Source organism: Trachinotus anak, unplaced genomic scaffold (genome assembly GCF_046630095.1).
Source record: "Trachinotus anak isolate AG129_WGS33_773 ecotype Australia unplaced genomic scaffold, CSIRO_AGI_Tana_v1 ptg000010l, whole genome shotgun sequence".
Classification (NCBI taxonomy): domain Eukaryota; kingdom Metazoa; phylum Chordata; class Actinopteri; order Carangiformes; family Carangidae; genus Trachinotus; species Trachinotus anak.
This window is the reverse complement of record NW_027273861.1, coordinates 10,227,470-10,241,196: the sequence shown is the minus strand read 5'-3', so window position 1 is coordinate 10,241,196 and position 13,727 is coordinate 10,227,470. Positions and strand designations below refer to the sequence as shown.

The window sequence follows — 13,727 nt, the reverse complement described above, 5'->3', positions numbered from 1 at the left end:
AGTTTTTCAATTTATGTAATATATAGACCTGGATTTGGCCTCCTCATGTTGTGTTCAGGAGTCATTTTTAGTTACTTACTTCATGTAGGTTAAGATGTAAAATCTTATTTCAGCTTTTGGTTTCTTCAAAGATGTAAAGTCTTTTAAGTGTAATGTAATTCCCAGTTGGCTGGTTATATTTATGGTATGTTAGACCACAGATGATGTGGCATCTTTATTTCAGAGGTAAAAAAAACTTTGAAATAATATTCTTTGTTGCTCACATCCATGTTGTTCAGCAAAACAGTTCTGTCACAGCTCAAAACAGCAGCATGGCTGTTACTACTAACTCTGAGCATGAATCACATTACATTTACTAATTAACCTACATTATGGGGCAGACCACTCTTCCAAAAACATATGAAGGTCAGGTCTGTGCCTAATTTTCATTCCTATTTTGAGCCAATAAACACATTGTTTTTAATCATTTTTTCTTTCTTCAGATATGTTCTATTACATTTCCAATACAATGAAAAGAGCTTCAGTGGTGAACTGTTGTCAGTGTCTAATCACCAGTCTCACTGTCATTTCTCTCTTTTCATTTATCAGTCTGTCAGGAAATCCGTCCTCTTACTTCCACTCTCCTCCTTTGCTCCATTTACAGACTACAGAGATTTCCTCCACTCCACCTTTCCACTGCTAAAATCCTTTAGTCGCAACTCAGAGCACATGCAATCCACAATTCACTCATTTATTCCACCTATAATGGGATCAAGTCAATATGAATTGTGTGGTAGAGATTATAGACTTAAAAACAGAGGTGTAGAATTAAGTGGCTCCACTGTTGATATAATCATTCTAGATAATTTATGAATGAAAATTGGAGTGAAACTTTTACATTCTAACATCTGTCAAGCATTAATATTACCTTTTTAGAGTTCAATTAATCTCACACTTTTCATTTGTTTTAAACATTCATTATTAAGAAACTGTGTTTTATAAAACAGAGGGAAAAGTTTCAGTTAGATGAATACTGTAGCTAGTATGCCACTGTAATGAATGAGTATTTTCATTCAGCAGTCACAGACACTCCTCATTAATTTTTCAGAAGTAGTGGGCGTATTCTTAAACACACATTCTTACATTTTTTATCCCTCTGCAGTTCGCCGTCTTCACTTTTACTGTGTTTGTTTGAATTTAGCACATACGATTTGACGATGTAGGTGTAGCTCTATAGATGGCCACGTTAATTGGTCAGTCCACCACTGACATACAGCCATGACAGTAATGCTCCCCAGATGATGAATCCCCTGACTTCCTCAGCACTAACATGAGGTTGGCCACCAGTTTTTGTGTCATGGCAAAACCGGTTACTGTAACTATCACAATCATCACATGAGACACACACACTGGACCTGGGTGTCATAAAACCCTCTGACATTCCTCTTTTTACAATTAGAATTTCATCAATTTGGTCCAGTAACATTTGGAAAGTCTAGGGGAACCAACAGTGAGCCGGCTTGGCCAGTGGCCAGTCTCTGACGTGCATCTAACACACTTACTCTGTGGGCGCAAAATTGCAGAAGCCCATCAAAATGTAGTGGACACTTTTTGGTGTATGTGTTAAGTAAGAAACTTTCATGGGAATGACTGAGGAGCCATGTTTGAATGCTGAATATACATATACTTAACTTTCCCTAAGGATGAAACATTTTATGTTGTTTATGATCAAATACAAAAATTAATGAAATTCAGTCTCAGCTGTGCTAACTGGCAAAAGTTAGAATGATAATATGCTAAACTAAGATGATGAGCATGGTAAACATTATACCTGCAAAATATCACAATGTTGGCGTTGTCATTATGAGCATATCAGCATGCTGACGTTAGCATTAGGTCAAAGCACTGCTGTAGATGACCATGATGAAAATCACAGCCTCGTTAACATGACCGTATGGTATTTTTTAACATAATACAAAATAATAATAAAACTGAATAAAAGGCAACTCATGAGCTAAATAAGCAGTCCTCACCATGACTGTGTATTCCCACCTTGGAACTACAGTAAAGCAATGTCTCCTAAAAACAGATTCAAAGAGTTTCATTCGTCATATATCTAAGAAACCAACTTACATTGGCAGGGGGGCGGACAAAATAAACTTGAAACCTTGTCAGTGCGGAGAGTGAGAGTTTGCATTAGCACAACCACTAACACTGTGTCAGCCACTGCCAGGTACAAGCTAAGTAACAACATAAACAAATAAAAGATGCTAACTGTGCTAACTGAGACCTCTGCTAGTTGCTGATTTCGGTACACAACAGACTCCTCATCTGAGTCTGGGTCTGACTGAGGCTTTAACATGTGATGTCTATCTGATGTTTCCTGTAACACTAACTATCTGGATAATCACTGCTCTTTCACCACTCACCACAACCTTGTCAGTGCAGAGAGCAAGAGTTTGCGTTAGTACAGCCACTGCCAGTTAAAAAAAACATGAACATATAATATATATGCTTACCAATCTGATAGATCCTCTAGTTGCAGATTGTGGTTCTGTGTCTGGGTCTGACTAAGGCTCAAACCTGTGGCTGAGTCTCTCACGTTTCTTCCAATAACCATCTCTATACATACTGCTGTTCCACCAGTCAACCCAGTGAAAGCAGACCTTGTGGGCAGGCCACAAGGTCTGATCCAGAATTTCTCAGGAAGTGTAGATGTGCTTCCAGCCCCAGTTTTCTTTTTTTCTTTCTTTTTATGTTATGAAAACCATGTTAAACAAAGTATTCATAGCAGAGTATTTTTTGCACAGTTTAAAACATCTCGAGTGGAACTTCAAGTGATCCCTCACAGAGCTGCTAGCACGGCTGTAGACTCTTTTCTAGCTCACTGTTTTCACTTTACTTACCTTTATTTGAAGTTAAACTTCAACTTTTTTTTCCTCAACCATAAAATGCCTCCACATTTTGTGGCAACCTTGGAGCCAGTGTGTTTAGCTGCTAGCTGTCAGTCAGCCAGCAGCTGCTACACTGAAGGTAACAGGACACAGTCCAGTCTGTCTGAGTCCTCACTGGTGCAGAGGCTCCATCTCAGGTGGCTGAATCAGTCTTAGCACATACGCATAGATCTTGCCAGTGTGAACATTATACAAACACACCATCTGTCTGCCTGAGTCCTGGTGATTTGATTGTGTGTGTATGCATTTGTGTGTGTGTGTGTGTGTGTTTCCTCTTAGTCTTAGATGGAGGTCTGTATCTGGCAGCCTCTGATGCTGTGATTGTGATGAGATGCAGACTGATTTAACTGCCCATTAAAGCAGCAAATTACCCTGCCACTGGACTCTTGTGTGCATCTCTTTGTGTGTTTGCATGTGTTTGCATGTTAAGGACATTGAGGCCACAGACACATGCTTTCCAGTGTTTATTCTGTTTTTAAGATGATTTAAAGAACAATATAAAAGTGGATTGGATGGAATTTGGAACTTGAAAAGCGGAGATATTGGACAGGAGAGGAAAAAGACACAGTCACACTGACTTATACTTATACTATCACATAGAAGAATCTCTGAATACATATCTGTCTCGTTAATTCACCTCCACCCCCACACCCCTTTTTTTTTTTTTTTACCCTTCACTCCCTCCTTCCTTCCTCATCTCCCAGGCTGCTTCTCAACTTCCCTGGGAAAATACAGGAGAAGATTAGATGGGTTCCCTAAACGACAGGCAGCCTCATCCCTCTGTTAATTAGTCTGGTCTCTCAGTGTGGCTGGATGGCATGACAAGGGAGGTGGAGAAATGAAGAGAGGGAGGGAATGTGGCAGGAAGAGGATGGAGTATTCGCTGTTTTTAGCTCATGCATAATATATTACTGTTAGATGGCTTTATGACTTGACATGCGTAGCAGAGATGGCTTTCATAGATGTTACCTTTCTGGTCAGGGGTTATGGATTGATCATGAATCATCTTGCATGTGTTTAGGGATAAAAATGTAATTCCAGTCTGTATTTACAAGATGTTTAATCCCCTTAATTCTATCATCGTGACGCAATACCACAACAAAACAATAAACCATTGTATTTATTTATCACTCCACTCTTTTCTTTACAAAAAATGACATATCTACATGGCTCCAGGTATAGGCAAAGCTCAAGCCACCTCACAAAACGTGTCCTGTCAGTTTGTAGGTAATAGGAGTGTAAACGAGTGGATCCCTCTCAACTCTGCCTGGAACAAAACACTCACACACCAAAGTTAAGACCGAACTCAACTCATGTTACCAAAAAAATTTTTTTTTTTATTCTTCATCTTTGTGTCATTTGCTGATAGATACACTCTACTTGGGTGGCCAGCCCAAAAACATAAAGTCACTCAGTTTCAGCTTAGGTAAATCTTACAGTGTCTGATTTCACTCTTTTCAAATGAATACATTTTTGGTCAAATAACTGTCTGAGTTGTGCGCTCCATTGTAACTGAGTGGGGATTAGAAGCATTTCTGTTTGCAGCCATCTAGCCTGCATGTGAGGCGTTAAGAGAACAAAAGCCAGTTGCAGTGTCTATGGATAGTCTGCATGTGAGGTGTTTAGGGGACTTCTGTAAATTGTATCTACAGGAAATAACCCTGGTTAAATTCTCCTCCTCTAAACTGCATATTGGATTGAACTGAAATATAACCCCTGTACCCCTGCAGATTCTTGCCAATCCACAGCCCTAGTGGGCAACGTGATTTATCTCCTAATACAGAGCGATTTTCAAATGCACATAACTTAGTCTGTAAAGACGACCATGATTTCAAAAGAGGTGGCTCACTTGATCCCAGTTTAATGCACATGGGGTGCATATTTTATCTCAAGATCATTGATCGGATACTGGATATGGCCCATTTCTCAGAGGTGAGGTGGGTGTACAGTCCACAGATGTTGGTTGTGTTTAACTAATTTTAACATTGGCCATGGAAGTTTACAGTTGTCAGCATCAATGAGCTAGCTTGTAAAACAACTACCACAGCTACCACAAAGTTAGCAAATTGTAGATAACATAAATAAGTACAACACAGCGGACACACGTGGAGAAGCCGGGATTCAGTCCTTCTCCTAGTTATCTCCTGCTGTATGGATGCGGATGCTAGGTAGACTCTGTTTTAGCCTTCTTCCTTTACAGAGAAATCTGCAAACAAATAGAAGGGAAGTCACAAATGTCACATGGACAAGCAAATGTGCAAAGCTGGTTTCACATCTGCCAATGGATTCACAAATGTGTAGATATGTTTATTTTTGTGGTGAAACTATGTACCTTTGAAAAACCTACATCATTTTTATGTGAAATTAAAATTATAATTTGTTTATGTGCTATTATATAAATTTTCAAATCTGTATTTTTGTGGATGTAACTTCACACAACTCAAACAACAAACAGATAGTGAGATGTTTGTGGAATATGGTACACATTTGTGAATCATCTGCTGTGGGTTACAAATAATAAAATCCAATAAAAACTTCCATAGATAGTGCAGGTTCACTGACTGACTCCCAGGCCTTTGCCCCAGCATGATTCAGTGTCCCTGCACCAGTGACTTTGATTAACTGAGGAGTCTTTACAGCCTGCAGACAACAGCGAGGATTTAGTGAATGCCATATGTCCCTGGATCCAGCCGACAGACGAAGACAGAGAGACATTAAAGCAAAGTGAGAGAGAGAGAGAGAATGGAAATCCAGAGACGTACGGGCTGGAGTGGAGCGACAGAGAAAAGAAACAATGTAGAGAAGAGAGAATAAGAGTGTGAGAGAGGAGCAGAGAGGAAGAACCTGGCTGCAGTCCCAGTGAAATATATCCCGCTCCCAGACCTGCTGCGATAAACTGATAAACCCCTTTCACCACGGCCGCATACAGCTGTATACAAAGTATATAGGGCAGACTGTGTGTGTGTGTGTGTGTGCGCAGTGATGGGTGGGTTTGTGCTAGAAGGATGTGGGTTGTACATAGGAGTGGTCACTCTGACTGGGGAGGGGTCTAACTGCAAGGGTCCTTCAGGATATAATAACTAACCATACAGGCATAAAAATAAGACGGGATTATGATTTAAATATCTTCATGCTTCACTGTGTGTTATATGGCCTGTGTGTGTGTAGGTGTGTGTGTGCATGCTACAGTAGGTGTGAAAGATATTGATTAAGAAACAACCATGACACAGACAGTGGCAATATATCTTACAACTGTCACGCCCCCCTGAAACTAGATTTGCCAGTATTTAGTTACAGTCTCTGTTTTCTTTCATTTTCTTTCAGTGTATGTGATTTTTACCACATCACAATTAAAATCCCACATTGTGTGTTTTCTTTGACACACTCTGCTTTGTTTTGGTTGAGAAAATAAGAGTCATTTAAAAGATAATATAAATAGTCATTTGGAAGATAATTAGAGAATTGACAGACAATTTATTTACAACAAAGTTATTAATTTAATTTAAAAATGTTCACAGACATTCACTGGTTCCAACAGAATTTTCAGCTTTTCTCAGTTTTATATGATTGTAAATTAAATAACTTTGGACTTGTTAGTCATAAAAGAGCAATCTGAAGATGTCACCTTTTACTGTGGGAATTTGTAATAAGCATATTTGACGTTTTTACATTATTATTGAGTCTTCATAAAAGGAATAGACCATTCAAAAACCACGCATCAGTGAAGAGCATCCTGCTTTCAGATATCTTTCCTTCATCCACACTCACATAAACACGTGCGTAGACTAAGACCGCCCTTTGTCTGCGTGAATCCCCACGGTATTCGCCGCTCTGCGTTTTTAAACTCTTGTGTACAAGATGTCGAAACTATTTTTTCCCTGTACCCTCGTCTCAAGCCACATTTATATTCCAGGCAAAGACAAGCAGGCGGCCAAGGGGACCTTGATGTCCCCAGAACAAGTTTAACATTTGCCACTGTATAAAGTGGCTCTGCAGCCCAGCAAATGAGAAGTCTCAGACATTTGAAAATTGCCTGGCCACCCTTTCTGCACGTAAAAAGCTTTCTGTCACCTCATTTTTCAGGAGAATCTCTCCCTCCGTCCCTCCTTGCCTTTCCCCTTCCACTCTCCGCTCTCAACACAGTATCTTATTCTTTCTCTGTATCTTTTCCCTTCTCTCTCTAGTTCTCACTCTTGCTCTTCTGTATTCACATATACTAGATGAGCTTGCCTTCTCTGGCCGCGGAGAGCAAGGTAATACGTTTTTAATGAAACACATGGGTGATATTCAGCTTCCAGCCGACTCCTTAACAGGGTGCCTGCCTTTGTTGGCTGGTGGCTGGTGGGTAGCTGCATCGTATGAGTAATGGAGACCTGGGTGGCTTTCAGCTGTAAGTAATAGGTTTCTATATAGTTCTGGGCAGCCCTGAAGCTTATTCCCACTCTGCACCATCAGGGTGCTCCACAATGTCACCCCAGCTTTGTGTGCTGGAGCCTGGTCAGTGTTGTATGGTGCACAGCCTCCCTCTCCTTTTTAAATCTCCTTTGACTTTTGGACCATCATGCTTATTTAAAATTGAAAAGCAAATAAATACACACATCAAGTCCACCACAAGCACTTAATGAAAGGACCTATTGCACTATGTGTGGGATTGGGTATGTGCATGCTGCGCAGTAAAACACTTCACAGTAATTGACAGCACTTTTCAGCTCCATAGTGATAACGCTGGAACAAGCACAGTCTCATCCTTGCTTTCATCCGTACATCCCTGTCTGGCCAACTCCCGACTAACTGCAGCTTTTCATGTGAGCATGAGGAGCTCCTCCTTCATGTACAGCAGAGCTTATTAATGGTAATATGCATTTGTATATCGCCTTTTAAAATCACAAGGACAGAGCACTTTACAATAAATAAAACACAACAATTGCAGCTTAGCAAAGAAAAAGTCAACAATAAGAAAATAATGGCACCATAACAATAAAATAGAACCCAAAATCCTGCAATGGAAATGCTGCTAATGAGAGTACAACCCACCGACAAAGAGCATTCAAGTGTGTCTTGAGTTGAGCTGTACACACAGATGTATGCACTAATGAGTTTATATCATGTGCTTATATGCATATGTGTGTCTGAGTGTGTGTCTCAGTGCTCACACAAGCATCTGTCCGTGGCATTCACACTTCATTCACACTCCAAGCACACAGGTATATTTGCATTCCCACAGGTATTTTGTACATTGCATATTCAATGTTCATAATATCGCAAACTTCATTATAATGCAGAGCTGCTGCAGGTTCTCCTCCCTCATAACCTGCATCTTTTTCAGCCTCTCAGGCAGTAAGGAAAAATCGTATTGCCTGAGCGTGCACTTTTTGTGTGTCTGTGTGTGTGTGTGTGTGTGTGTGTGTGTGTGTGTCTGTGTGTGATGGAATGAAACAGTCTCTGGCTTGTGCTATGTGTCTAAGCCCATATGGTGGGCTCTGAATCGGATGGCAATTTCTTCTTTTTTTTGGGAGCCCTGCCATTTTCCCTCACACTGGTCCACCAGCTCTCATTCCCTTCCAAGCGCATCCGTACAACTCATCCCCCCCTCTCTCTCTTCTGACATGCGCTTTCCCTTACTTCCTCTTTCTTTTACTGTCTTCCTCTGAACATCCCACCACCTGTTTCCCTTCCTCTTTCTTCCTCTCACCACCTCTGTCCATCTCTCATCTCTCGCCCCTCATCTCCCTTCCTCCGTCTCTCTGTATGGATGATAATGGAGCAGTTCAGTGAGTTATCGGTGACTCATGTGAATTGTCCTCTGCACAGTGTGTTCTGTTCTGGCCCACAGATTTTTTTATTTATTTATTTTTATTTTTTTTGGTGTCCTACTGTTCCAGCTTGAATACAACCACCTACTCAGTTGTTGTTTTCATTTAGGTGCTTTTAAACTTTTAAACCCAAGCAACAAAAGAAAACCACCCTGAGGATGCTGCACGCTATAAGAGAGGCACAAACACAGAAGCAGCCCTGTTTGTGCAGAAAATGTGAAGCACTAAAGCCATTTATGTATGACACAGTGTGTCAGGTTTCTAAAACCTTGGTAATATCCTCTTGGAAGGAAAGTCTTTTGTCACTTGAAGGGTTGCCTCATTTTTCACTCTAAGGGACTTAAACACAGACATTGATGGGACTAACTCCCCCTCTGAAACCAGCACTATTGTGTGTATGCATGTGTGCATGTGTGCAGCAGGAACAACAGCAGTGTGTGCGATGGAGTGACAGACAGGCAGCCTGAGTGATTAATGAGCCCATCTTAATAAAGACCCGTGGTGAGGACAGAGTGACAGAACAATTTGAGAGAAGAAAAGAAGAAGAAAAAGGAGAACAAACACATAAAAAATTGCGAGTCATGGATACAGATGGTGGCAGACATAGATTGGCAGCTAAATTTATCCAAATATAGATTGGCAGAATAAGGTAGAAGGTGAGATTAAGATGGAACGACAGATGGGTTGGAGCAGACTTCCCTATGAAAGGCTGAGGTTGCCCCTGTAAAGGTCCTTTACTGGGACGGAAAACAAAGTGCGACAGCTTGGCTCTCTATTTTTATTCTGAGTGTGTCTGTCTTTTTGTCTGCCTGTCTGTCTATAACCGTCTAACAGTATCATAGTGTCTGTGACAGGCTGGATAGGGAAGAGTGCACTTGTCTGACATGCTGAAATCTGGCTGGATCTTCCCAGCTGGTATTGCACACGGTGCTGTAGCGCTCATACTGACTTTCAGTAGGTGATCCCTCAGCTTAGGTGTGCGGGAGTTCGTTTATGAAACAGCACCAAAGCGTTGAAGTCTATGGCTCTGTTTATGACCGCCTACTAGTACTGCCTACTACATACTCAGTTTGTACCGCATACTACCTACTAATGAACGATTACACATGCCCTTACCAAGCTGACTGTTCGCCCTGAAGTTTACAGCCAGTATCCCAGAATGCACCGGCAGAGACTACAGGCAGGGATTGTACACCAGCCTAAAAACTGTTGTAATTTTTGCTCATTAAATTTGATATTTTTTCAAGCAAAAATCTAGCCATGTAGATTTCCAATGTGTGAACAGTTTATCTAACTAATGCCTGCTTGTAAATCTGCTGCAGAGTTTTCAGGTTTGGGGAGAGCAGCGCATTACCTCATTCAAATATTATTATTGACGTACAAGTCAATATTACATTATTGCATTATTTTGGTAACTCACATTTGTACACACGGTTGCCTGCTGATGCATTATTCCTGCCAATCTAGTATACATATGGGCATTTGTCATAGGCGTCAAAGATTGTGTTTACACCAAGCAGCAACCTCTGAGGCTGGAAAAATAAACATTTACCTCATTGCCTATTTTGGGATTAGCCAGGAGTCAGGCATTGCCAAGATGGCGGCTGCAGAGCAGCCCACTCCAAGCTTCAAAACTGCTCTTCAGAAAACTATTTGTGACATCATGGAGGCGACGTCCATCTTTATATGCAGCCTATGGTTGACACTAACAATCTGGACACATTTTGAGCCAGAAGTGGTCAGGCAGATCCGATCACATACTGATCACAGAGCATTTACACTTTGCATTAACATACGTCTTTTCACATCCAGATAAGGTGTCTGGATACAGACGGCATTTTAATACCAGGTGTAAACAGGGTGCCAGTATGGAGTGATGCACACCAGTTCAGGAAGTGGAAAACATCCAAAGGTTGACAGCTTTTCTGTGTCTAGTTACGGTTGCTAAGCTATGATTGAATAATCACTGTCACGGTCATCAATTTACAGACTTGAGTCAAACCTCTGTGATATAAAAACCCCATCCAGACCGTGTGTCTGCAGTGTTCAATGTGCAGGGTGTTGTGCGGTACAGTGCGTGGGCTGTAGACTGTAGACTCTGAGCTGATGTTTTGAAAGGACACTCACAGCATGTTGCCTGTCCCATGCCTGCTTGAGCACACATACAATAGACACACAGGCACACACACACACACACACACACACATACACATAGCTATAAAAGCCTTAAAATGAACCTCTGGTGTGCTCCTGAAGAGGCAGGAAGAAAGGGTAATTCAACCGTTGCACTTTTAATTCTCTGTAGTTGTGTAAGCTACAGAAAGTGCCGAAATGTAAAATGGAAGCGGAGGCAAAAGAAAGCACTCAGTGGGAAAAAGAAGCAGATTAAGTGTACTAGAGAGATGATGGGTGGAGAAAATAAAAGGGAGTACATAATAGCATGGTCACAGTAAACATAGCTCTGACCCTGAGGGCACACATGAGTAGCTGCTATTGATGAACTGGAGAGTAAAAAAGAAGAGAAGGGTTATGAACCAGGTCTAAAACTGTGAAAGGGAAGAGAATGCAGATTCGACCACAAACTCAGACTGTGACTCAGCATTCTCTTGCTTTTCATACTGGTGAGGCTGCAGACTGTGTATAATAAGAAAAAACCAAAGCAGAAGTCCAGTAGACTTTTTTTTGCACAATTTTAATTGGTGATTTATGAAAGTTGCAATACAACATGCAAACTGTCATTTAGCGTGATTTTAATAAACCTTCTAGTGTGATATCAAGTCTGTTGTGCATCTCATAATTAATTAGTGCTGCCCCCTGTGAATTTGATGAATAATTTGTCAGAGCCCCTGTTCAGTTGTCAAATGGTCATATTTATTCCCCATTGTGACCAACCACAAGAAACACATTAAAAAGGCTTCAGCTACAAATTTAGTATTGTTGTAAAATGAGCTAAACATCCCACATATAGACTTTGAATGTGTTTTTTTTCTGTTTGAGGAGGTTTCAGTGAAGACTTTTGCAAGAATGTTTCTTGATTTCTTGTGGTATGTCTTCATTAACATTTGTCAGTAGTTTTAAGGGTTAGGTGAGTTAAGTGGCAGTTGGCAGCCTCTATAGTTGCATTCAAGTGCTTGTAGGACCTAAAAGGCCAAAAAGGCCAAAATTGCTCATTTGTAGAGTGAAGACTGCTCTGAAGATTGCAGTTATGATCACCCTCAAAGGGACATTTATCACCTGTAAAATAGCTGATTTAAAAATCAAAAAGCATTTAAATGATGAGTGAATCTATGTGATTTTTACTGTTTTATTTGTGTTTTTCTACGTCAAACACAGACCTCTTGAATCTGCTTCCATTCAGCTGTGGCTCAGCAGAGGTATTTGGTATGAGGTCAGTGTTTTTGTCCTTGGCTGCACCTTTTGAGATTGACTCAGAGCGACCAGCGCTGCTGTAACTGACGCTGGCTATCTGTGTCCAGAATCTCCACTACCAGCCGCTTAAACCCCCCCCAAACCCCAAAACTACTCACCTGCCCTCAGGCCCCGCTTGGCCCGCCACGTCTCCAGAGATGCCACATTGATGATTTACACTGCGGGTTTCTCAGGCCCCCCCGGCAGGGGCTGACCTACCTCATTTGGTTACTGTCCCCTGGCTCTTGTGACACACACATATTACTACAGCTAATAGTCAAAATAAATGCACAGATTTTATAAGTGCACACACACATACAAGTGCAAGGAAATGAATTCAGCCTTGTTTCCTTTCTTGCTGTAGGCAGCTGTAAGCACAGCTACACAGATAAAACTAAAAGGTTATGAAGACATTTTGTCTCAGAAAACATTTCAGCCTCACAATGGACACTTAGATAGTCACTTCAGGATGTATTTTTTATGCTCTGCATCAAAACACATCACTTCCCTTGAAGAACTGAAGTGAAAACTCATTCAGTGTGTGTAAAGCTCCAACAAAATTCCCAAATTACAAAGAAAAAAACCTCTGCAATAAACCTATGCAAAGCCAACCCAGCTCTCAGTGTTTAATGTGACAGCACTGATGTTGCGTTGATATTTTTCTGCTTGGCTGGGTTTTGAGCATGCTGTGTGCAACGAGGGAACCCAGAGGTCCATCACGTTAGATTTGCTCTTATCTGGCTGTTCCTACTGCTGAACTGCAACAGTATCGCCTCCTGTTATGCAGTGTTGTTTTTCTGCACACAACCGAGTTAGTATTCTCTGTTAACCCCGCATTACATATCAACAAACACACTTTTATTTAAAAGATAAACAAACTGTAGATTTCATCTCATATATTGATGGCAGGACCTGAACCTTTACAATGACAGTACTTCAGTCGAGGTTATTTTAACTTATTTGTATCTCCTGGATAACTTTGAGGCTGGTGGCTCAGTGTTTAGCACTACTGGCTCCATGTTAGCATAGATTTCGAGCCAGGTGGTTTTGGAGAGCATGGGTATAAAGTGAGCATCTGTGTCTATAAAACAGCCTGGGAAAGTTGCCATCCAACACAGTCATTTTGGTTTTTCTTCTGCCTTCTCCCCAGTGCAAGCTGGAGTAGGTTTAACTACCCTGTGGCCCAGAATAGAAATAAACTGGTAAGGAAAATAGCCCTTTAAATTTCATTAGGGATAATACTTGTCTGTGAAGTATTGTGAAGTGAAAAGATAATACCATATTTCTTTATTGTACTTGAAAAAGATTAAACACAGTGGTCACATCATGTCAAGTTTATTTGTATAGACCTTAAAAGCCCTTAATCACAGTCTGAAAGGGCTTCAGAAGACTTCATCACACCCACATTATGAAACAGTAAATTAAAGCGCAGAATGAACTGACAACCCTCTATCTGAGAAAAAGGGGGGGAAAAGGTGGAAAAGAAATCCCATGAAAAGGAATTACTACCGGTGACTCGTTCAAGTGCGCAGTGTGTAGTAGAGGAACCTCACAAGGGCAATGAGTTGATTTC

General features: G+C 41.0%; 1 protein-coding gene across 7 annotated transcripts in view; it reads left to right on the top strand.

Annotated features, from left to right (window-relative positions):
• ncanb (neurocan b) overlaps positions 1 to 13,727 on the top strand; it is a 188,225-nt gene that overhangs the window by 59,192 nt on the left and 115,306 nt on the right. The window lies entirely within an intron of this gene.